The sequence below is a fragment of the Mytilus edulis genome, chromosome 5, assembly GCF_963676685.1.
Source record: "Mytilus edulis chromosome 5, xbMytEdul2.2, whole genome shotgun sequence".
Classification (NCBI taxonomy): domain Eukaryota; kingdom Metazoa; phylum Mollusca; class Bivalvia; order Mytilida; family Mytilidae; genus Mytilus; species Mytilus edulis.
This window is the reverse complement of record NC_092348.1, coordinates 3,728,393-3,755,049: the sequence shown is the minus strand read 5'-3', so window position 1 is coordinate 3,755,049 and position 26,657 is coordinate 3,728,393. Positions and strand designations below refer to the sequence as shown.

At 35.6% G+C, this 26,657-nt stretch overlaps 1 long non-coding RNA gene across 3 annotated transcripts; it reads right to left on the bottom strand.

Annotated features, from left to right (window-relative positions):
• Positions 1-94: 94 nt before the first annotated feature.
• Positions 95-21,473, bottom strand: LOC139522786 (uncharacterized). 3 transcript variants are annotated; one of them, XR_011664493.1, is made up of 3 exons: positions 21,369-21,473; positions 7,360-7,403; positions 95-426 (listed from the first exon to the last, which is right to left on the bottom strand). It is a non-coding gene; the product is annotated as an uncharacterized lncRNA (long non-coding RNA). The 3 variants fall into 3 exon arrangements; XR_011664491.1 differs by lacking the exon at positions 21,369-21,473 and adding an exon at positions 20,623-20,699; XR_011664492.1 differs by lacking the exon at positions 21,369-21,473 and adding an exon at positions 10,381-10,478.
• Between the last annotated feature and the right edge of the window lie 5,184 nt (positions 21,474-26,657).

Here is a 26,657-nt window from a genome sequence, read left to right as displayed (position 1 = left end):
AAATATTTTGTTTTTATAAATATTGATTCGGAAATGTATTTATTTACAAAGAAATGATGAATAATTTGAAAAATAAACAGATTGAATTCTGATATCAAATAGCAAAACATAGATGTGATATAAAAAAAAGAACAATAATATCATGTTTTTTATACAATAATGACCCTATTTGCATAAGAATAACATACACTCATGTCTTCTTTCTGTATTTCTATCTATAATTCCTGAGTATTTGATTGAGACTTAATTTTGGCTTGTTCTAGCACTTTGGTTAGTGTTTAATAATAAATTATTAATATATAATTCACCATATCACATGTGATAGTTCTGTATAGAACCACTGTCTGTAGATCAGGAAACTAAATGTCTTCTGTCATCGGTTTCTGTAAATGATGATAACCTTTTATCCCCTGGCTTCATAAAAATCTGAAAATATATAAAAAATTTAAATATATTCACTTCACATATTTCGTCATATAGACCAAATATTTCAAACATATTCATGACTTATTCAAATAAAAATAAGAAAATGCGGTATGACTGCCATTGAGACAACTCTCTACAAGAGACCAAATAACACAAGACATTTACAACTATAGGTCACTGTATGGTTTCTAGACTATATAGACCTAGTAAATATGTATTTCAATGTTCCATAGTAGCATCCATAGAGTATATAAAAAAGATGTTGTATGATTGCCAACGAGACAACTATCCACAAAAGACCAAAATGACACAGACATTAACAACTATAGGTCACTGTACGGCCTTCAACAATGAGCAAAGCCCATACCGCATAGTCAGCTATAATAGGCCCCGATAAGACAATGTAAAACAATTCAAACGAGAAAACTAACAGCCTTATTTATGTAAAATAATGAATGAAAAACAAATATGTAACATATATCTGGTAAGGTGTCAGCATATGTCTGAAAATGGAACAGACCTCAGAACATTCCTACAATATTAAAAAATACTAGAACACACCCGTATATCGCGGGTCCGTGACTGAATTAAAGTATATAACTATGCGCAAGCCTTATTTTAGTATGAGTATTGTCATCTGATAAAGTCATGCTGATTATAAGATACACAGTTTTCTCTGCTTTCAAATCTTTCTGTTTGTACCAGTCGAACTGGAACTTATCAATTATTGATAATATTAATTATTTGGAAAACAAAAGGTCCTGGAATGGAGTATTTTTTAATCAACAGCATTGTCCTATATTAGTTATAAATATTGAATTCTTTGATTCGCTGTTTTATGTCATGCCCGCTAACAAATTGAAAACTTTACCTATACACATTATTTTAAGTCCAGATTTTTAGTATTCGTATTGTTATCTTAGAAAGTCTAACTGATTAAAATACTATAATAGGTAACAATTTGACAATTAAGTTGTGTCAACCCTGTGGTTATGACCCGCGTAATACTATATAGCATATTAATCTTGAATACACCGTTTGGTGGTGCGCCTGTCAGATGCGGAACGTACAGATAAGGTAATCGGTAACAGGTGAATATACTATTTGTATCGGTATCATACTCGACCCGGAACTTCTTAATTATTGGCAATATTAATAACGTGGAAAACAAAAGGGCCTGGAGTGGTGTAATTTTTAATCTACACCTTTGTACTATATTAGTTATATATAAAGTTGAATTCTTTGATTCGTCGTTTTCACGTGATGACGGCTGACAAATTGGACCTCGTAATTTTAGTATTATAGATATCAGTAAGATTTTTTTACATTATTTTCAAGTTTTTTTTAATAACATTGTAAAAATTTACTGCCATCATGGTTGGTCAAGGATAAGATTATGAAGATTGTCATTTCAATATATCACAAAAGGCATTTAAGTTTAAGTATACAATAGGTGAAACATGTTTCTGCAATAGTCCTCTACAACAGGTTAACTGAAAATTGTTTCACTGACAATTTAAAATTAATGCTTACCAAGTTAAATTGTCAGTTTAAATGTTATCAATAACAGAAAGCAGTGTGTTACTGAGACCTTGTTTTGAAATATTTGTTCTATTTATATCTGATTTAAACATTTAGAGCAAAAACTCTGGATTAGACTGTTCCAAATTTGTTACTGCTGAAGTCAAATTATAGATAAATTAGATTATCTTCATAAAAATATAACATCAAACTGTCCGTAATATCATTGGAATGTAATTTAAACTCTATAATCTGTGAAATAGGAACAATTTAATATTGAATTATGTTTAATTTTTTACCTACACCTGTAAGTTATCAATTTACAATAAATTAAATAAGATAAGTACTAGTTAATGTATACTTCAACAGCTGGTGTAAGTTTTGATGTAGGTAGAAAAGATGTGAGGGGGAACACATCTAATCCTTCTAAAGCTAATGTATAGCTTGTCTGGTAACACGTCATACAAATATCAATGAGACAGCAATCCAACAACACAAGCCCACCAAAGAGAAAATCAAGAGATTAACATTTGGGTTTTAGTTATTGGAACAAGAGTCCATACAACAACTAAATGTCTAACAGAACTTAGTGGTTATATTCCTCTCATCTACAATTACTACATTAACACAAGTAGGAGAGATCGATTTCAGGGAGGGATTATTCAGGTTAAACACACAGGCACCTGTCTCTGAAAAAAAATTCCTATATACCTTAATATAACACTGTTATATTATATTAAGGTATAGGAAATATTTTTCTGGGACAGGTGCCTGTGGTTAAACAGAATTGGCAATTTGTAAATGAATTGAATGAACACATATGGAATTCCATACTAAACCCCTGAGGGAACCAAATCTAGAGGAGCAATTAATGAAAAGTTTGTAATCATGTGTAAGTTAACTCTAGATCTGATTCTGATGGAGGAATTATGGTCTGTTGGAATCAAATCGCAGATTTTTGGAATGGGATACCTGTTGTGTTGTACAATCTGATATCAACACCAACTTAATAAACAAAGAAACAAAGAAACAACAACCACAGATTAGTTTTCTAGTTCTGACTCTTTTTGTGTTAACTGGATTTCTTAGATCCTTGAAACTGCCACTTTTATTATTATCTACCGATGATTAAATCTTATCAAGTCTAAAAATCACATACTATTACAAGCAGCATGTTCTATCAAAAATAACAACTATTTTGGTAAATGGAAGGGTATGATAATGCCCATGTATTGCCCCTTGAATTAGATAATCAAAGGGTATCATCAATTATAAATGCATCTAAAATCATCCCTATCATTTTCACAAGAATTTATGAATTTAGTACAATTTTCCAAATAGAAGAGAATAAAATCTCTTATCTGCAATTATTAAATTACAATAGATCTAGGGATTCAAAATGTAATTTTATGTATATCAGAGTTGGGCTTAATAATCTTTTCAAACAAAGTTGAAATGTACTGTTCATAAACACATTAAAACATAATGGTGCAAAATGACTGTTATTCTTCAAGAAAGCTTTAGAAACAATAAACGTGAATTACTTTTGGCATTATAAGTAATAAATTTAAAAGTGTACTAGATGTAAGTACGATTATCTTTGGCGTAATAATAGAACACTGTTAGTAAATATAGAACTATAATGTCAAAACCAGGTATAACATCAGATCTTCATAAAAATCAAGTCAAGGACAGAATATTTTTTTTTTTTTATAGAAAATGATGTATCATAGAGATTGAATGTAAGATTATCTAGAAGGTAAATTATACGATTTAGTTATGCAATAAATCTATATGTTTTGGCACAATTTCATCAAACTTTCATTCATTCATGAAATAAGATTTTGAAAACATCCCAAATTTTAGTTACATTTAGTGTCATAAATTTTTAATTAATGCTAGCACTCTTTAAAAAAAATTATTTTCAAAATCTTATGAAACAAACAAGAGACAGAAGATACTAAAGGGACATTATCAAGTTAACAGCAAAATAAACATCACCATTACAAACAAGAGGCTCACAGGAGCCTGAAACATATTTACCAAAAATTAAAAAAATAGGCAAAAACTCAGAAGTTAAGTAAAAAAAAAAAAATTAAGGGAAATTACTATATCCTTAAATAGATTCTGTTCTATTGGCATTATTAGAGATCTTACAAAGTAAAATGAAATAAATGAATTAAAAGAATTTAATCTATTTATTTTTTATGAATATTTAACAAGATGGTAAGTCTGTTGTGATGTTTCCAATAGATTTGGAAGTGCTTGATTCCAAAATCTTTCCTTCAGTTTTAGAATTTTCTCATTTTTCATCTATCAATTCATATAAATGATAAATTGATATTTACAAATATTTACAATTTAAGAGACCTAAATGTTTATACAGTTAGATAAAACTAAAAGAAGAAAGAAAAGGTTCAAATTGTTGCCCTTAAGCAACAATCTCAATACCAGAAACAGGCCCATAGCCAGGAATTTCCAAGGGGGTATTTGGACTCGCAAACTCAACTTTAGAATGCTGACTTTAACTTATTTGTGTTTCAAGGATGGTTCCTAAGGGGGGTAATTCATACTATTAATTCTCAATTTACAGTCCTTGAAGAATGCTGAGCAATGGCCTGTAGATATGTGTATACTTTGATAGTTTTATATATTTTCCCTTGATGATAATGGCCTATGATTGCCTTTTTATGAGAACATCATTATCAGCAATGAAAAAGAGCTTAAGACAAACTGTGTCATAGTTATAATGTATTTTTAGTACAACATGTATGCCAAGACTCAAGAGCAATTCCTGAACCAAAGATAGAACCCAATGTTAATGACACATATAATTAGTTTGATCGTTAGAAGACCATGACTATTAATAAAAAGTAAGTCATCGTCTTCTTTTGTTTGGGTTGGTGATTTTCTCTAGCGTGACCTCTACTGAAAAAAATGGGTGCCATCATATAGTCCAAGGTGCTGTCAAATAGTGCAAGTTCAAACATAAAAAAACATCAGTAATCATGTTAAAATAATAAAATTAACTATCATTGAAAAATGGAAAAATATATAATATGACATTTTGAATATCTCACACTTTCCCTCCTCTGTCAATCACATTATCTCAACTTCTTCTCCAACTCTGCACTTTACAAAAACAGAGGTCTGGGTTAGACAAACGAAGCAATGAATGTGTTTGTAGATAGATGTTTTTGTGTTCTGTTAAATTGTTCCTTTTAAAATTGTTACACGATGATGACATCTGTACCCATATTTTGACTATTTTATTTATTATGTCTGTTTAGTTCACACATCCTTGTAAATATAACCGAATTTGATGAGACTGTCAACAAAGTGAGAGGTCTAGTGCTATAAAACGAGGTTTAATCCACCATTTTCTACATTTGAAAATACCTGTATCAAGTCAGGAATATGACAGTTCTTATCCATTCGTTTTTGATGTGTTTTGTCATTTGATTTTGCCATATGATTAGGGACTTTCCGATTTGATTTTCCTCCGAGTTCAGTATTTTTGTGATTTAACTTTTTATTGAGTAGATTACTGCTAGCCTAATTTATAAGCCATCTTTTTAATAATGACTGAATTATATAACAAAGAAATGAGAATCACACAGAACACAGAAATGAACTTGGTTCTAATTAGAAGCATCAACTTATATACTCTGCCCTCACATAAAGAATACACCAATTAGCTTAACACCATGTAACCCTCCTTACAACAATAATAATCAACATGTTCCTATTAGATTATTAGATGCATATGCCTTTGTTCATAGACACTCAAATCAAAAAACATTTTTACAGAAAAGCAATTTATCAAAAATATAAAACATGCATGTATACACTTAAAACCACAAGATATAAAGCATCCAGGTCTTCTACCTTCTGAAATATAACAGCGGGGGCATAAAATGTCTGTTTTAAAAATAGCTCCCTATCCTAGGAGATAATAATTTTGCTTAATTTTGTAAATTTGTAGAAATCATTAGATATAGCCTTTCAAGTAAACCTCATTTTCATTCCATACACCAAAATTATTCAACAAATAGCTATTGCTTATAGTATCTGAGAAATCAGAAACAAACTTAAACTCGAACTTAAGGTTAAACCATTATAAATCATGAAAATAAAGTCAAGGTTAGACAAATACAATTTTCTAATTCAATCTTTATACAAAATCTTTTCATTCACAATCAACATTTGAGCTGCATTATCAAACTGGAGAAATCTAAAAAAAAAAATGTTTGATTAATACAGTAGGGTACCACTTTAGACCTTATCTCACTTTATGTAACATTTAGGCAAAAAAAAAAGAAACCAAATGTACAGGACTGGTTTTTAACACTTGAGGACATCAGGTACAAGGTAGGCTGCAACCCCCCCCCCCCCCCCCCCCAGCTCAAAAAAGCACTTTCTACTCTTCTTTCAAAGACTTAAGAATACAGAATGGACATCTATAAAATTACTACATGTAACAGTCATTTACAGTTTTCACCTGAAAATTTTTTTTTTTCATGAAACAATGTCTGTAACAAATAGACCTCAAGATAAAACAATTTAGGAAATTTCAGCAGTTTTGCACTAAATTATTGAAGGAAGTTTGGAAGCCATCCTGTAAGACAAAATCAAACCTTGTGTATTCTTTTTCTTTCAAGTGAATTAAAATTATCATAATTTCTTGAACATACGTTTGACTCTTCTTCTTTCACTGTTGTAAATGAAGTATATAATTGTTGGATAAAAGGCAGATGTTGTATTTCATTCTATATCTTGCAAATTAGCAAAAAAAAACAAACATTAAAAGTAAACTTGATGAAATGTGCAAAAACAAAAGTAAGCAATAACAGGAAGTGTTGTTTTACAAAGTTTGTGTTTTTGTTAGTGAAAGTTTGATAGTCAAAGCTATTAGCTGAGGAAGACATGCTATCTTATCTAAAATCAAATGGCTGTTCCTGTATTGGTTTGTGATGGAAGAATCATTGGTACTTTAAAATTATTTAATTTTGGATGTAACACATCTTCTGATTAGCTCGCAGTGTTTTGTTCATCAGCTCATAAACATAATTTTGTCATGTGACTGTGGCTTCATCCACGTTTTTTTTCAGAATTTACTCTTCATTGGCAGAAAAAATCTTACTGTCATTCATTAAATAGATCTGCAGATGCATTTACACATAAAGGGAACATTATAGTGACTCAAATGTTTTGTGAGAAATGGACCACGGACCACATAAACATACAAAGTACAGACATGTGTAAATCTATGTGACCCATCCTAATTTGTAACAAACCATAAAATGCATAAGTTTTGGTGAGTTTCATGCAAAAACATTCTGCAAGTGTCATGAAACATTGTAAGTAAAGCATTTAGTATCAATAAAGTTATAATATGATAAAGTGACTGACCACATGACATTGTCCATCTCTAAACTTTTATAGGACCATAACAACTACAAATATTGGTATATTTTTGAAGTTTAAATCATATAATTCTGTTTTCTAGAAATATATTCTCATAAATGACCACATGAAGATACATGACTTGTATTTTACATACATTTGATTTATTTGTTTGAAAATCAAAGGATTGGCTAACAAGAAAGAAATTTAATACATTGTACACAGAAACCAACAGACATTAGAACATGTCATAATATAACCACAAATATTTGTTAATCATTTTCCTGATGTACAAATGCTGCCTTCTTGTGTTCTTTCTATTAGAAAAACACATAAACTTATGAAGATTTATCATAATTCATGTGACCACCAAACAGTCTAAGAGTGCACAGATGAAATGCATTGTCTGCTTTACTGACCATGATTGATTTTATGCTGATAGTCTTGAAGGTAAAAAAGATAATGGTTTCATTGCAAGAATTACATATACTTAAAACATTATCAATGAGGTCAAAGTCACATAAACCATGCCTGACAGACATGTTCACCTTACAATCATTCAATGTATCAAATATAGATCATACAGATGACATGTTGATTATAGTATCTTAGAAACAGACCTGACAAGAAAAACACCATATTATGAGGTCAAGGACAGATGAAAATGCCAGATAGACATGTACAACTTATGATAATTCCATATACCAAATATTTTAGACCTGTCACTTGAAGTATATGAGAAGAGGAAAAAATATAGGAAACTTAAAATTGAACAATGAACCATGATAATGAGGCCAATGACAGATGGTACCTGCCAGACAGACATGTATACCTTACAATCATTTCATATACCAAATGTAGTTGAAATATTGCAAAATCAAATATCCAAGAATATACAATTTTGTGCTCAATCCACAAAAATTAATACCAACAAAATTAAATAATCCATAGTAATTCATACTAAACTATATCTCAAAGGCAGAGTAAAATTTAATACAGTCACTGAAAGTTGATTATACCGAGAAGAGATGTTACAGTCTGACACTGAAGGCTGACTAAACATAGAAGAGATTGCTAGTTAAACGTGACATCTAACATATATACTAGTCTACATCTCTTTGTAGTTTGTACCTTTGTTTTTGAAACAATCAGGAACAGAGATTTCTATGTCATTTCATACACAGAGAAAACAAAGTTGATGATGTTCTTACCTATTGATTTTCCCTCAGTTTAAATACACCATAGAATACTGATATCAGTAAGAGGAGAGCACCACCAGATAACATGGCTATCTGTACAACTTCTACTACTAACTTACCTTTTGATTCTCCTCAGTTTAAATACACCATAGAATACTGATATCAGTAGGAGGAGAGCACCACAGATAACATGGTTATCTGTACAACTTCTACCACTAACTTACCTTTTGATTCTCCCTCAGTTTAAATACACCATAGAATACTGATATCAGTAGGAGGAGAGCACCACCAGACAACATGGTTATCTGTACAACTTCTACCACTAACTTACCTTTTGATTCTCCCTCAGTTTAAATACACCATAGAATACTGATATCAGTAGGAGGAGAGCACCACCAGATAACATGGTTATCTGTACAACTTCTACCACTAACTTACCTTTTGATTCTCCCTCAGTTTAAATACACCATAGAATACTGATATCAGTAGGAGGAGAGCACCACCAGACAACATGGTTATCTGTACAACTTTTACTACTAACTTACCTTTTGATTCTCCCTCAGTTTAAATACACCATAGAATACTGATATCAGTAGGAGGAGGGCACCACCAGATAACATGGTTATCTGTACAACTTCTACCACTAACTTACCTTTTGATTCTCCCTCAGTTTAAATACACCATAGAATACTGATATCAGTAGGAGGAGAGCACCACCAGACAACATGGTTATCTGTACAACTTCTACCACTAACTTACCTTTTGATTCTCCCTCAGTTTAAATACACCATAGAATACTGATATCAGTAGGAGGAGAGCACCACCAGATAACATGGTTATCTGTACAACTTCTACCACTAACTTACCTTTTGATTCTCCCTCAGTTTAAATACACCATAGAATACTGATATCAGTAGGAGGAGAGCACCACCAGACAACATGGTTATCTGTACAACTTTTACTACTAACTTACCTTTTGATTCTCCCTCAGTTTAAATACACCATAGAATACTGATATCAGTAGGAGGAGGGCACCACCAGATAACATGGTTATCTGTACAACTTCTACCACTAACTTACCTTTTGATTCTCCCTCAGTTTAAATACACCATAGAATACTGATATCAGTAGGAGGAGAGCATCAACAGACAACATGGTTATCTGTACAACTTCTACTACTAACTTACCTTTTGATTCTCCCTCAGTTTAAATACACCATAGAATACTGATATCAGTAGGAGGAGAGCACCACCAGACAACATGGTTATCTGTACAACTTCTACTACTAACTTACCTTTTGATTCTCCCTCAGTTTAAATACACCATAGAATACTGATATCAGTAGGAGGAGAGCATCAACAGACAACATGGTTATCTGTACAACTTCTACCACTAACTTACCTTTTGATTCTCCCTCAGTTTAAATACACCATAGAATACTGATATCAGTAGGAGGAGAGCACCACCAGATAACATGGCTATCTGTACAACTTCTACTACTAACTTTCCTTTTGATTCTCCCTCAGTTTAAATACACCATAGAATACTGATATCAGTAGGAGGAGAGCATCAACAGATAACATGGCTATCTGTACAACTTCTACTACTAACTTACCTTTTGATTCTCCCTCAGTTTAAATACACCATAGAATACTGATATCAGTAGGAGGAGAGCACCAACAGATAACATGGCTATCTGTACAACTTCTACCACTAACTTACCTTTTGATTCTCCCTCAGTTTAAATACACCATAGAATACTGATATCAGTAGGAGGAGAGCACCACAGATAACATGGTTATCTGTACAACTTCTACCACTAACTTACCTTTTGATTCTCCCTTAGTTTAAATACACCATAGAATATTGATATCAGTAGGAGGAGAGCACCACCAGATAACATGGTTATCTGTACAACTTCTACCACTAACTTACCTTTTGATTCTCCCTTAGTTTAAATACACCATAGAATATTGATATCAGTAGGAGGAGAGCACCACCAGATAACATGGTTATCTGTACAACTTCTACCACTAACTTACCTTTTGATTCTCCCTCAGTTTAAATACACCATAGAATACTGATATCAGTAGGAGGAGAGCACCACCAGATAACATGGCTATCTGAACAACTTCTTCTACTAACTTACCTTTTGATTCTCCCTCAGTTTAAATACACCATAGAATATTGATATCAGTAGGAGGAGAGCACCACCAGATAACATGGTTATCTGTACAACTTCTACCACTAACTTACCTTTTGATTCTCCCTCAGTTTAAATACACCATAGAATACTGATATCAGTAGGAGGAGAGCACCACCAGATAACATGGCTATCTGAACAACTTCTTCTACTAACTTACCTTTTGATTCTCCCTCAGTTTAAATACACCATAGAATACTGATATCAGTAGGAGGAGAGCATCAACAGACAACATGGTTATCTGTACAACTTCTACCACTAACTTACCTTTTGATTCTCCCTCAGTTTAAATACACCATAGAATACTGATATCAGTAGGAGGAGAGCACCACAGATAACATGGCTATCTGTACAACTTCTACTACTAACTTACCTTTTGATTCTCCCTCAGTTTAAATACACCATAGAATACTGATATCAGTAGGAGGAGAGCACCACCAGATAACATGGTTATCTGTACAACTTTTACCACTAACTTACCTTTTGATTCTCCCTCAGTTTAAATACACCATAGAATACTGATATCAGTAGGAGGAGAGCACCACAGACAACATGGCTATCTGTACAACTTTTACCACTAACTTACCTTTTGATTCTCCCTCAGTTTAAATACACCATAGAATACTGATATCAGTAGGAGGAGAGCACCACCAGATAACATGGCTATCTGTACAACTTCTACCACTAACTTACCTTTTGATTCTCCCTCAGTTTAAATACACCATAGAATACTGATATCAGTAGGAGGAGAGCACCACCAGATAACATGGCTATCTGTACAACTTCTACCACTAACTTACCTTTTGATTCTCCCTCAGTTTAAATACACCATAGAATACTGATATCAGTAGGAGGAGAGCACCACCAGATAACATGGTTATCTGTACAACTTCTACCACTAACTTACCTTTTGATTCTCCCTCAGTTTAAATACACCATAGAATACTGATATCAGTAGGAGGAGAGCACCACCAGATAACATGGCTATCTGTACAACTTCTACCACTAACTTACCTTTTGATTCTCCCTCAGTTTAAATACACCATAGAATACTGATATCAGTAGGAGGAGAGCACCACAGATAACATGGCTATCTGAACAACTTCTACCACTAACTTACCTTTTGATTCTCCCTCTGTTTAAATACACCATAGAATACTGATATCAGTAGGAGGAGAGCACCACCAGACAACATGGTTATCTGTACAACTTTTACCACTAACTTACCTTTTGATTCTCCCTCAGTTTAAATACACCATAGAATACTGATATCAGTAGGAGGAGAGCACCACCAGATAACATGGTTATCTGTACAACTTTTACCACTAACTTACCTTTTGATTCTCCCTCAGTTTAAATACACCATAGAATACTGATATCAGTAGGAGGAGAGCACCACCAGACAACATGGTTATCTGTACAACTTTTACCACTAACTTACCTTTTGATTCTCCCTCAGTATAAATACACCATAGAATACTGATATCAGTAGGAGGAGAGCACCACCAGATAACATGGCTATCTGAACAACTTCTACCACTAACTTACCTTTTGATTCTCCCTCTGTTTAAATACACCATAGAATACTGATATCAGTAGGAGGAGAGCACCACCAGACAACATGGCTATCTGTACAACTTCTACCACTAACTTACCTTTTGATTCTCCCTCAGTTTAAATACACCATAGAATATTGATATCAGTAGGAGGAGAGCACCACAGATAACATGGCTATCTGAACAACTTCTACCACTAACTTACCTTTTGATTCTCCCTCTGTTTAAATACACCATAGAATATTGATATCAGTAGGAGGAGAGCACCACTAGATAACATGGTTATCTGTACAACTTTTACCACTAACTTACCTTTTGATTCTCCCTCAGTATAAATACACCATAGAATACTGATATCAGTAGGAGGAGAGCACCACCAGATAACATGGTTATCTGTACAACTTTTACCACTAACTTACCTTTTGATTCTCCCTCAGTTTAAATACACCATAGAATACTGATATCAGTAGGAGGAGAGCACCACCAGATAACATGGTTATCTGTACAACTTCTACTACTAACTTACCTTTTGATTCTCCTCAGTATAAATACACCATAGAATATTGATATCAGTAGGAGGAGAGCACCACAGATAACATGGCTATCTGAACAACTTCTACCACTAACTTACCTTTTGATTCTCCCTCAGTTTAAATACACCATAGAATATTGATATCAGTAGGAGGAGAGCACCACAGATAACATGGCTATCTGAACAACTTCTACCACTAACTTACCTTTTGATTCTCCCTCTGTTTAAATACACCATAGAATATTGATATCAGTAGGAGGAGAGCACCACTAGATAACATGGTTATCTGTACAACTTTTACCACTAACTTACCTTTTGATTCTCCCTCAGTATAAATACACCATAGAATACTGATATCAGTAGGAGGAGAGCACCACCAGATAACATGGTTATCTGTACAACTTTTACCACTAACTTACCTTTTGATTCTCCCTCAGTTTAAATACACCATAGAATACTGATATCAGTAGGAGGAGAGCACCACCAGATAACATGGTTATCTGTACAACTTTTACCACTAACTTACCTTTTGATTCTCCCTCAGTTTAAATACACCATAGAATACTGATATCAGTAGGAGGAGAGCACCACCAGACAACATGGTTATCTGTACAACTTCTACCACTAACTTACCTTTTGATTCTCCCTCAGTTTAAATACACCATAGAATACTGATATCAGTAGGAGGAGAGCACCACCAGATAACATGGTTATCTGTACAACTTCTACAACTAACTTACCTTTTGATTCTCCCTCAGTTTAAATACACCAAAGAATACTGATATCAGTAGGAGAGCACCACCAGACAACATAGTTATCTGTACAACTTCTACAACTAACTTACCTTTTGATTCTCCCTCAGTTTAAATACACCATAGAATACTGATATCAGTAGGAGGAGAGCACCAACAGACAACATGGTTATCTGTAAAACTTCTACCACTAACTTACCTTTTGATTCTCCCTCAGTTTAAATACACCATAGAATACTGATATCAGTAGGAGGAGAGCACCACCAGATAACATGGTTATCTGTACAACTTCTACCACTAACTTACCTTTTGATTCTCCCTCAGTTTAAATACACCATAGAATACTGATATCAGTAGGAGGAGAGCACCACCAGACAACATGGTTATCTGTACAACTTCTACCACTAACTTACCTTTTGATTCTCCCTCAGTTTAAATACACCATAGAATACTGATATCAGTAGGAGGAGGGCACCACCAGACAACATGGTTATCTGTACAACTTCTACCACTCACTTACCTTTTGATTCTCCCTCAGTTTAAATACACCATAGAATACTGATATCAGTAGGAGGAGAGCACCACCAGATAACATGGTTATCTGTACAACTTCTACCACTAACTTACCTTTTGATTCTCCCTCAGTTTAAATACACCATAGAATACTGATATCAGTAGGAGGAGAGCATCAACAGACAACATGGTTATCTGTACAACTTCTACCACTAACTTACCTTTTGATTCTCCCTCAGTTTGAATACACCATAGAATACTGATATCAGTAGGAGGAGAGCACCACCAGACAACATGGTTATCTGTACAACTTCTACCACTAACTTACCTTTTGATTCTCCTCAGTTTAAATACACCATAGAATACTGATATCAGTAGGAGGAGAGCACCACCAGATAACATGGCTATCTGTACAACTTCTACCACTAACTTACCTTTTGATTCTCCCTCAGTTTAAATACACCATAGAATACTGATATCAGTAGGAGGAGAGCACCAACAGAAACATGGTTATCTGTACAACTTCTACCACTAACTTACCTTTTGATTCTCCCTCAGTTTGAATACACCATAGAATACTGATATCAGTAGGAGGAGAGCACCACCAGATAACATGGCTATCTGTACAACTTCTTCTACTAACTTACCTTTTGATTCTCCCTCAGTTTAAATACACCATAGAATACTGATATCAGTAGGAGGAGAGCACCACCAGACAACATGGTTATCTGTACAACTTCTACCACTAACTTACCTTTTGATTCTCCCTCAGTTTAAATACACCATAGAATACTGATATCAGTAGGAGGAGAGCACCACAGATAACATGGTTATCTGTACAACTTCTACCACTAACTTACCTTTTGATTCTCCCTCAGTTTAAATACACCATAGAATACTGATATCAGTAGGAGGAGAGCACCACAGATAACATGGTTATCTGTACAACTTCTACTACTAACTTACCTTTTGATTCTCCCTCAGTTTAAATACACCATAGAATACTGATATCAGTAGGAGGAGAGCACCAACAGATAACATGGCTATCTGTACAACTTCTACCACTAACTTACCTTTTGATTCTCCCTCAGTTTAAATACACCATAGAATACTGATATCAGTAGGAGGAGAGCACCACAGATAACATGGTTATCTGTACAACTTCTACCACTAACTTACCTTTTGATTTTCCCTCAGTTTAAATACACCATGGAATACTGATATCAGTAGGAGGAGAGCACCACCAGATAACATGGTTATCTGTACAACTTCTACCACTAACTTACCTTTTGATTCTCCCTCAGTTTAAATACACCATAGAATACTGATATCAGTAAGAGGAGAGCACCACCAGATAACATGGTTATCTGTACAACTTCTACCACTAACTTACCTTTTGATTTTCCCTCAGTTTAAATACACCATAGAATACTGATGTCAGTAGGAGGAGAGCACCACAGATAACATGGTTATCTGTACAACTTCTACCACTAACTTACCTTTTGATTCTCCCTCAGTTTAAATACACCATAGAATACTGATATCAGTAAGAGGAGAGCACCACCAGATAACATGGTTATCTGTACAACTTCTACAACTAACTTACCTTTTGATTCTCCCTCAGTTTAAATACACCATAGAATACTGATATCAGTAGGAGGAGAGCACCACCAGACAACATGGTTATCTGTACAACTTCTACCACTAACTTACCTTTTGATTCTCCCTTAGTTTAAATACACCATAGAATATTGATATCAGTAGGAGGAGAGCACCACCAGATAACATGGTTATCTGTACAACTTCTACCACTAACTTACCTTTTGATTCTCCCTCAGTTTAAATACACCATAGAATACTGATATCAGTAGGAGGAGAGCACCACCAGATAACATGGCTATCTGAACAACTTCTTCTACTAACTTACCTTTTGATTCTCCCTCAGTTTAAATACACCATAGAATACTGATATCAGTAGGAGGAGAGCATCAACAGACAACATGGTTATCTGTACAACTTCTACCACTAACTTACCTTTTGATTCTCCCTCAGTTTAAATACACCATAGAATACTGATATCAGTAGGAGGAGAGCACCACAGATAACATGGCTATCTGTACAACTTCTACTACTAACTTACCTTTTGATTCTCCCTCAGTTTAAATACACCATAGAATACTGATATCAGTAGGAGGAGAGCACCACCAGATAACATGGTTATCTGTACAACTTTTACCACTAACTTACCTTTTGATTCTCCCTCAGTTTAAATACACCATAGAATACTGATATCAGTAGGAGGAGAGCACCACAGACAACATGGCTATCTGTACAACTTTTACCACTAACTTACCTTTTGATTCTCCCTCAGTTTAAATACACCATAGAATACTGATATCAGTAGGAGGAGAGCACCACCAGATAACATGGCTATCTGTACAACTTCTACCACTAACTTACCTTTTGATTCTCCCTCAGTTTAAATACACCATAGAATACTGATATCAGTAGGAGGAGAGCACCACCAGATAACATGGCTATCTGTACAACTTCTACCACTAACTTACCTTTTGATTCTCCCTCAGTTTAAATACACCATAGAATACTGATATCAGTAGGAGGAGAGCACCACCAGATAACATGGTTATCTGTACAACTTCTACCACTAACTTACCTTTTGATTCTCCCTCAGTTTAAATACACCATAGAATACTGATATCAGTAGGAGGAGAGCACCACCAGATAACATGGCTATCTGTACAACTTCTACCACTAACTTACCTTTTGATTCTCCCTCAGTTTAAATACACCATAGAATACTGATATCAGTAGGAGGAGAGCACCACAGATAACATGGCTATCTGAACAACTTCTACCACTAACTTACCTTTTGATTCTCCCTCTGTTTAAATACACCATAGAATACTGATATCAGTAGGAGGAGAGCACCACCAGACAACATGGTTATCTGTACAACTTTTACCACTAACTTACCTTTTGATTCTCCCTCAGTTTAAATACACCATAGAATACTGATATCAGTAGGAGGAGAGCACCACCAGATAACATGGTTATCTGTACAACTTTTACCACTAACTTACCTTTTGATTCTCCCTCAGTTTAAATACACCATAGAATACTGATATCAGTAGGAGGAGAGCACCACCAGACAACATGGTTATCTGTACAACTTTTACCACTAACTTACCTTTTGATTCTCCCTCAGTATAAATACACCATAGAATACTGATATCAGTAGGAGGAGAGCACCACCAGATAACATGGCTATCTGAACAACTTCTACCACTAACTTACCTTTTGATTCTCCCTCTGTTTAAATACACCATAGAATACTGATATCAGTAGGAGGAGAGCACCACCAGACAACATGGCTATCTGTACAACTTCTACCACTAACTTACCTTTTGATTCTCCCTCAGTTTAAATACACCATAGAATATTGATATCAGTAGGAGGAGAGCACCACAGATAACATGGCTATCTGAACAACTTCTACCACTAACTTACCTTTTGATTCTCCCTCTGTTTAAATACACCATAGAATATTGATATCAGTAGGAGGAGAGCACCACTAGATAACATGGTTATCTGTACAACTTTTACCACTAACTTACCTTTTGATTCTCCCTCAGTATAAATACACCATAGAATACTGATATCAGTAGGAGGAGAGCACCACCAGATAACATGGTTATCTGTACAACTTTTACCACTAACTTACCTTTTGATTCTCCCTCAGTTTAAATACACCATAGAATACTGATATCAGTAGGAGGAGAGCACCACCAGATAACATGGTTATCTGTACAACTTCTACCACTAACTTACCTTTGGATTCTCCCTCAGTTTAAATACACCATAGAATACTGATATCAGTAGGATCAGAGCACCACCAGATAACATGGCTATCTGTACAACTTCTACCACTAACTTACCTTTTGATTCTCCCTTAGTTTAAATACACCATAGAATACTGATATCAGTAGGAGGAGAGCACCACCAGATAACATGGTTATCTGTACAACTTCTACTACTAACTTACCTTTTGATTCTCCTCAGTATAAATACACCATAGAATATTGATATCAGTAGGAGGAGAGCACCACAGATAACATGGCTATCTGAACAACTTCTACCACTAACTTACCTTTTGATTCTCCCTCAGTTTAAATACACCATAGAATATTGATATCAGTAGGAGGAGAGCACCACAGATAACATGGCTATCTGAACAACTTCTACCACTAACTTACCTTTTGATTCTCCCTCTGTTTAAATACACCATAGAATATTGATATCAGTAGGAGGAGAGCACCACTAGATAACATGGTTATCTGTACAACTTTTACCACTAACTTACCTTTTGATTCTCCCTCAGTATAAATACACCATAGAATACTGATATCAGTAGGAGGAGAGCACCACCAGATAACATGGTTATCTGTACAACTTTTACCACTAACTTACCTTTTGATTCTCCCTCAGTTTAAATACACCATAGAATACTGATATCAGTAGGAGGAGAGCACCACCAGATAACATGGTTATCTGTACAACTTTTACCACTAACTTACCTTTTGATTCTCCCTCAGTTTAAATACACCATAGAATACTGATATCAGTAGGAGGAGAGCACCACCAGACAACATGGTTATCTGTACAACTTCTACCACTAACTTACCTTTTGATTCTCCCTCAGTTTAAATACACCATAGAATACTGATATCAGTAGGAGGAGAGCACCACCAGATAACATGGTTATCTGTACAACTTCTACAACTAACTTACCTTTTGATTCTCCCTCAGTTTAAATACACCAAAGAATACTGATATCAGTAGGAGAGCACCACCAGACAACATAGTTATCTGTACAACTTCTACAACTAACTTACCTTTTGATTCTCCCTCAGTTTAAATACACCATAGAATACTGATATCAGTAGGAGGAGAGCACCAACAGACAACATGGTTATCTGTAAAACTTCTACCACTAACTTACCTTTTGATTCTCCCTCAGTTTAAATACACCATAGAATACTGATATCAGTAGGAGGAGAGCACCACCAGATAACATGGTTATCTGTACAACTTCTACCACTAACTTACCTTTTGATTCTCCCTCAGTTTAAATACACCATAGAATACTGATATCAGTAGGAGGAGAGCACCACCAGACAACATGGTTATCTGTACAACTTCTACCACTAACTTACCTTTTGATTCTCCCTCAGTTTAAATACACCATAGAATACTGATATCAGTAGGAGGAGGGCACCACCAGACAACATGGTTATCTGTACAACTTCTACCACTCACTTACCTTTTGATTCTCCCTCAGTTTAAATACACCATAGAATACTGATATCAGTAGGAGGAGAGCACCACCAGATAACATGGTTATCTGTACAACTTCTACCACTAACTTACCTTTTGATTCTCCCTCAGTTTAAATACACCATAGAATACTGATATCAGTAGGAGGAGAGCATCAACAGACAACATGGTTATCTGTACAACTTCTACCACTAACTTACCTTTTGATTCTCCCTCAGTTTGAATACACCATAGAATACTGATATCAGTAGGAGGAGAGCACCACCAGACAACATGGTTATCTGTACAACTTCTACCACTAACTTACCTTTTGATTCTCCTCAGTTTAAATACACCATAGAATACTGATATCAGTAGGAGGAGAGCACCACCAGATAACATGGCTATCTGTACAACTTCTACCACTAACTTACCTTTTGATTCTCCCTCAGTTTAAATACACCATAGAATACTGATATCAGTAGGAGGAGAGCACCAACAGAAACATGGTTATCTGTACAACTTCTACCACTAACTTACCTTTTGATTCTCCCTCAGTTTGAATACACCATAGAATACTGATATCAGTAGGAGGAGAGCACCACCAGATAACATGGCTATCTGTACAACTTCTTCTACTAACTTACCTTTTGATTCTCCCTCAGTTTAAATACACCATAGAATACTGATATCAGTAGGAGGAGAGCACCACCAGACAACATGGTTATCTGTACAACTTCTACCACTAACTTACCTTTTGATTCTCCCTCAGTTTAAATACACCATAGAATACTGATATCAGTAGGAGGAGAGCACCACAGATAACATGGTTATCTGTACAACTTCTACCACTAACTTACCTTTTGATTCTCCCTCAGTTTAAATACACCATAGAATACTGATATCAGTAGGAGGAGAGCACCACAGATAACATGGTTATCTGTACAACTTCTACTACTAACTTACCTTTTGATTCTCCCTCAGTTTAAATAAACCATAGAATACTGATATCAGTAGGAGGAGAGCACCACCAGACAACATGGCTATCTGTACAACTTCTACCACTAACTTACCTTTTGATTCTCCCTCAGTTTAAATACACCATAGAATACTGATATCAGTAGGAGGAGAGCACCACCAGACAACATGGTTATCTGTACAACTTCTACCACTAACTTACCTTTTGATTCTCCCTCAGTTTAAATATACCATAGAATACTGATATCAGTAGGAGGAGAGCACCACCAGACAACATGGTTATCTGTACAACTTTTACCACTAACTTACCTTTTGATTCTCCCTCAGTTTAAATACACCATAGAATACTGATATCAGTAGGAGGAGAGCACCACCAGACAACATGGTTATCTGTACAACTTCTACTACTAACTTACCTTTTGATTCTCCCTCAGTTTAAATACACCATAGAATACTGATATCAGTAGGAGGAGAGCACCACAGATAACATGGTTATCTGTACAACTTCTACTACTAACTTACCTTTTGATTCTCCCTCAGTTTAAATACACCATAGAATACTGATATCAGTAGGAGGAGAGCACCACAGATAACATGGTTATCTGTACAACTTCTACTACTAACTTACCTTTTGATTCTCCCTCAGTTTAAATACACCATAGAATACTGATATCAGTAGGAGGAGAGCACCACCAGACAACATGGTTATCTGTACAACTTCTACTACTAACTTACCTTTTGATTCTCCCTCAGTTTAAATACACCATAGAATACTGATATCAGTAGGAGGAGAGCACCACCAGACAACATGGTTATCTGTACAACTTCTACTACTAACTTACCTTTTGATTCTCCCTCAGTTTAAATACACCATAGAATACTGATATCAGTAGGAGGAGAGCACCACAGATAACATGGTTATCTGTACAACTTCTACTACTAACTTACCTTTTGATTCTCCCTCAGTTTAAATACACCATAGAATACTGATATCAGAAGGAGGAGAGCACCACCAGATAACATGGCTATCTGTACAACTTCTACCACTAACTTACCTTTTGATTCTCCCTCAGTTTAAATACACCATAGAATACTGATATCAGAAGGAGGAGAGCACCACCAGATAACATGGTTATCTGTACAACTTCTACCACTAACTTACCTTTTGATTCTCCCTTAGTTTAAATACACCATAGAATACTGATATCAGTAGGAGGAGGGCACCACCAGACAACATGGCTATCTGTACAACTTCTACCACTAACTTACCTTTTGATTCTCCCTCAATTTAAATACACCATAGAATACTGATATCAGAAGGAGGAGAGCACCACCAGATAACATGGCTATCTGTACAACTTCTACCACTAACTTACCTTTTGATTCTCCCTCAGTTTAAATACACCATAGAATACTGATATCAGAAGGAGGAGAGCACCACCAGATAACATGGTTATCTGTACAACTTCTACAACTAACTTACCTTTTGATTCTCCCTCAGTTTAAATACACCATAGAATACTGATATTAGTAGGATCAGAGCACCACCAGATAACATGGTTATCTGTACAACTTCTACCACTAACTTACCTTTTGATTCTCCCTCAGTTTAAATACACCATAGAATACTGATATCAGTAGGAGGAGAGCACCAACAGACAACATGGCTATCTGTACAACTTCTACCACTAACTTACCTTTTGATTCTCCCTCAATTTAAATACACCATAGAATACTGATATCAATAGGAGGAGAGCACCACCAGACAACATGGTTATCTGTACAACTTCTACCACTAACTTACCTTTTGATTCTCCCTCAGTTTAAATACACCATAGAATACTGATATCAGTAGGAGGAGAGCACCACCAGACAACATGGCTATCTGTACAACTTCTACCACTAACTTACCTTTTGATTCTCCCTCAGTTTAAATACACCATAGAATACTGATATCAGTAGGAGGAGAGCACCAACAGACAACATGGCTATCTGTACAACTTCTACCACTAACTTACCTTTTGATTCTCCCTCAGTTTAAATACACCATAGAATACTGATATCAGTAGGAGGAGAGCACCACCAGACAACATGGCTATCTGTACAACTTCTACCACTAACTTACCTTTTGATTCTCCCTCAGTTTAAATACACCATAGAATACTGATATCAGTAGGAGGAGAGCACCACCAGACAACATGGCTATCTGTACAACTTCTACCACTAACTTACCTTTTGATTCTCCCTCAGTTTAAATACACCATAGAATACTGATATCAGTAGGAGGAGAGCACCACCAGACAACATGGCTATCTGTACAACTTCTACCACTAACTTACCTTTTGATTCTCCCTCAGTTTAAATACACCATAGAATACTGATATCAGAAGGAGGAGAGCACCACCAGATAACATGGCTATCTGTACAACTTCTACCACTAACTTACCTTTTGATTCTCCCTCAGTTTAAATACACCATAGAATACTGATATCAGAAGGAGGAGAGCACCACCAGATAACATGGCTATCTGTACAACTTCTACCACTAACTTACCTTTTGATTCTCCCTCAGTTTAAATACACCATAGAATACTGATATTAGTAGGAAGAGAGCACCAACAGACAACATGGCTATCTGTACAACTTCTACCACTAACTTACCTTTTGATTCTCCCTCAATTTAAATACACCATAGAATACTGATATTAGTAGGAAGAGAGCACCAACAGACAACATGGTTATCTGTACAACTTCTACCACTAACTTACCTTTTGATTCTCCCTTAGTTTAAATACACCATAGAATACTGATATCAGTAGGAGGAGAGCACCACCAGACAACATGGTTATCTGTACAACTTCTACCACTAACTTACCTTTTGATTCTCCCTTAGTTTAAATACACCATAGAATACTGATATCAGTAGGAGGAGAGCACCACCAGATAACATGGCTATCTGTACAACTTCTACCACTAACTTACCTTTTGATTCTCCCTCAATTTAAATACACCATAGAATACTGATATTAGTAGGAAGAGAGCACCAACAGACAACATGGCTATCTGTACAACTTCTACCACTAACTTACCTTTTGATTCTCCCTTAGTTTAAATACACCATAGAATACTGATATCAGAAGGAGGAGAGCACCAACAGACAACATGGTTATCTGTACAACTTCTACCACTAACTTACCTTTTGATTCTCCCTTAGTTTAAATACACCATAGAAAACTGATATCAGTAGGAGGAGAGCACCACCAGACAACATGGCTATCTGTACAACTTCTACCACTAACTTACCTTTTGATTCTCCCTCAGTTTAAATACACCATAGAAAACTGATATCAGAAGGAGGAGAGCACCAACAGACAACATGGTTATCTGTACAACTTCTACCACTAACTTACCTTTTGATTCTCCCTCAGTTTAAATACACCATAGAATACTGATATCAGTAGGAGGAGAGCACCACCAGACAACATGGCTATCTGTACAACTTCTACCACTAACTTACCTTTTGATTCTCCCTCAGTTTAAATACACCATAGAATACTGATATCAGTAGGAGGAGAGCACCACCAGATAACATGGTTATCTGTACAACTTCTACCACTAACTTACCTTTTGATTCTCCCTCAGTTTAAATACACCATAGAATACTGATATCAGTAGGAGGAGAGCACCACCAGATAACATGGTTATCTGTACAACTTCTACCACTAACTTACCTTTTGATTCTCCCTTAGTTTAAATACACCATAGAATACTGATATCAGTAGGAGGAGAGCACCACCAGACAACATGGCTATCTGTACAACTTCTACCACTAACTTACCTTTTGATTATCCCTCAATTTAAATACACCATAGAATACTGATATCAGAAGGAGGAGAGCACCACCAGATAACATGGCTATCTGTACAACTTCTACCACTAACTTACCTTTTGATTCTCCCTCAGTTTAAATACACCATAGAATACTGATATTAGTAGGAAGAGAGCACCAACAGACAACATGGCTATCTGTACAACTTCTACCACTAACTTACCTTTTGATTCTCCCTCAATTTAAATACACCATAGAATACTGATATTAGTAGGAAGAGAGCACCAACAGACAACATGGTTATCTGTACAACTTCTACCACTAACTTACCTTTTGATTCTCCCTTAGTTTAAATACACCATAGAATACTGATATCAGTAGGAGGAGAGCACCACCAGACAACATGGTTATCTGTACAACTTCTACCACTAACTTACCTTTTGATTCTCCCTTAGTTTAAATACACCATAGAATACTGATATCAGTAGGAGGAGAGCACCACCAGATAACATGGCTATCTGTACAACTTCTACCACTAACTTACCTTTTGATTCTCCCTCAATTTAAATACACCATAGAATACTGATATTAGTAGGAAGAGAGCACCAACAGACAACATGGCTATCTGTACAACTTCTACCACTAACTTACCTTTTGATTCTCCCTTAGTTTAAATACACCATAGAATACTGATATCAGAAGGAGGAGAGCACCAACAGACAACATGGTTATCTGTACAACTTCTACCACTAACTTACCTTTTGATTCTCCCTTAGTTTAAATACACCATAGAAAACTGATATCAGTAGGAGGAGAGCACCACCAGACAACATGGCTATCTGTACAACTTCTACCACTAACTTACCTTTTGATTCTCCCTCAGTTTAAATACACCATAGAAAACTGATATCAGAAGGAGGAGAGCACCAACAGACAACATGGTTATCTGTACAACTTCTACCACTAACTTACCTTTTGATTCTCCCTCAGTTTAAATACACCATAGAATACTGATATCAGTAGGAGGAGAGCACCACCAGACAACATGGCTATCTGTACAACTTCTACCACTAACTTACCTTTTGATTCTCCCTCAGTTTAAATACACCATAGAATACTGATATCAGTAGGAGGAGAGCACCACCAGATAACATGGTTATCTGTACAACTTCTACCACTAACTTACCTTTTGATTCTCCCTCAGTTTAAATACACCATAGAATACTGATATCAGTAGGAGGAGAGCACCACCAGATAACATGGTTATCTGTACAACTTCTACCACTAACTTACCTTTTGATTCTCCCTTAGTTTAAATACACCATAGAATACTGATATCAGTAGGAGGAGAGCACCACCAGACAACATGGCTATCTGTACAACTTCTACCACTAACTTACCTTTTGATTATCCCTCAATTTAAATACACCATAGAATACTGATATCAGAAGGAGGAGAGCACCACCAGATAACATGGCTATCTGTACAACTTCTACCACTAACTTACCTTTTGATTCTCCCTCAGTTTAAATACACCATAGAATACTGATATCAGTAGGAGGAGAGCACCACCAGATAACATGGCTATCTGTACAACTTCTACCACTAACTTACCTTTTGATTCTCCCTTAGTTTAAATACACCATAGAATACTGATATCAGAAGGAGGAGAGCACCACCAGATAACATGGCTATCTGTACAACTTCTACCACTAACTTACCTTTTGATTCTCCCTTAGTTTAAATACACCATAGAATACTGATATCAGTAGGAGGAGAGCACCACCAGACAACATGGCTATCTGTACAACTTCTACCACTAACTTACCTTTTGATTCTCCCTTAGTTTAAATACACCATAGAATACTGATATCAGAAGGAGGAGAGCACCACCAGATAACATGGTTATCTGTACAACTTCTACCACTAACTTACCTTTTGATTCTCCCTCAGTTTAAATACACCATAGAATACTGATATCAGTAGGAGGAGAGCACCAACAGACAACATGGCTATCTGTACAACTTCTACCACTAACTTACCTTTTGATTCTCCCTCAGTTTAAATACACCATAGAATACTGATATCAGTAGGAGGAGAGCACCACCAGATAACATGGTTATCTGTACAACTTCTACCACTAACTTACCTTTTGATTCTCCCTCAGTTTAAATACACCATAGAATACTGATATCAGTAGGAGGAGAGCACCACCAGATAACATGGTTATCTGTACAACTTCTACCACTAACTTACCTTTTGATTCTCCCTTAGTTTAAATACACCATAGAATACTGATATCAGTAGGAGGAGAGCACCACCAGACAACATGGCTATCTGTACAACTTCTACCACTAACTTACCTTTTGATTCTCCCTCAATTTAAATACACCATAGAATACTGATATC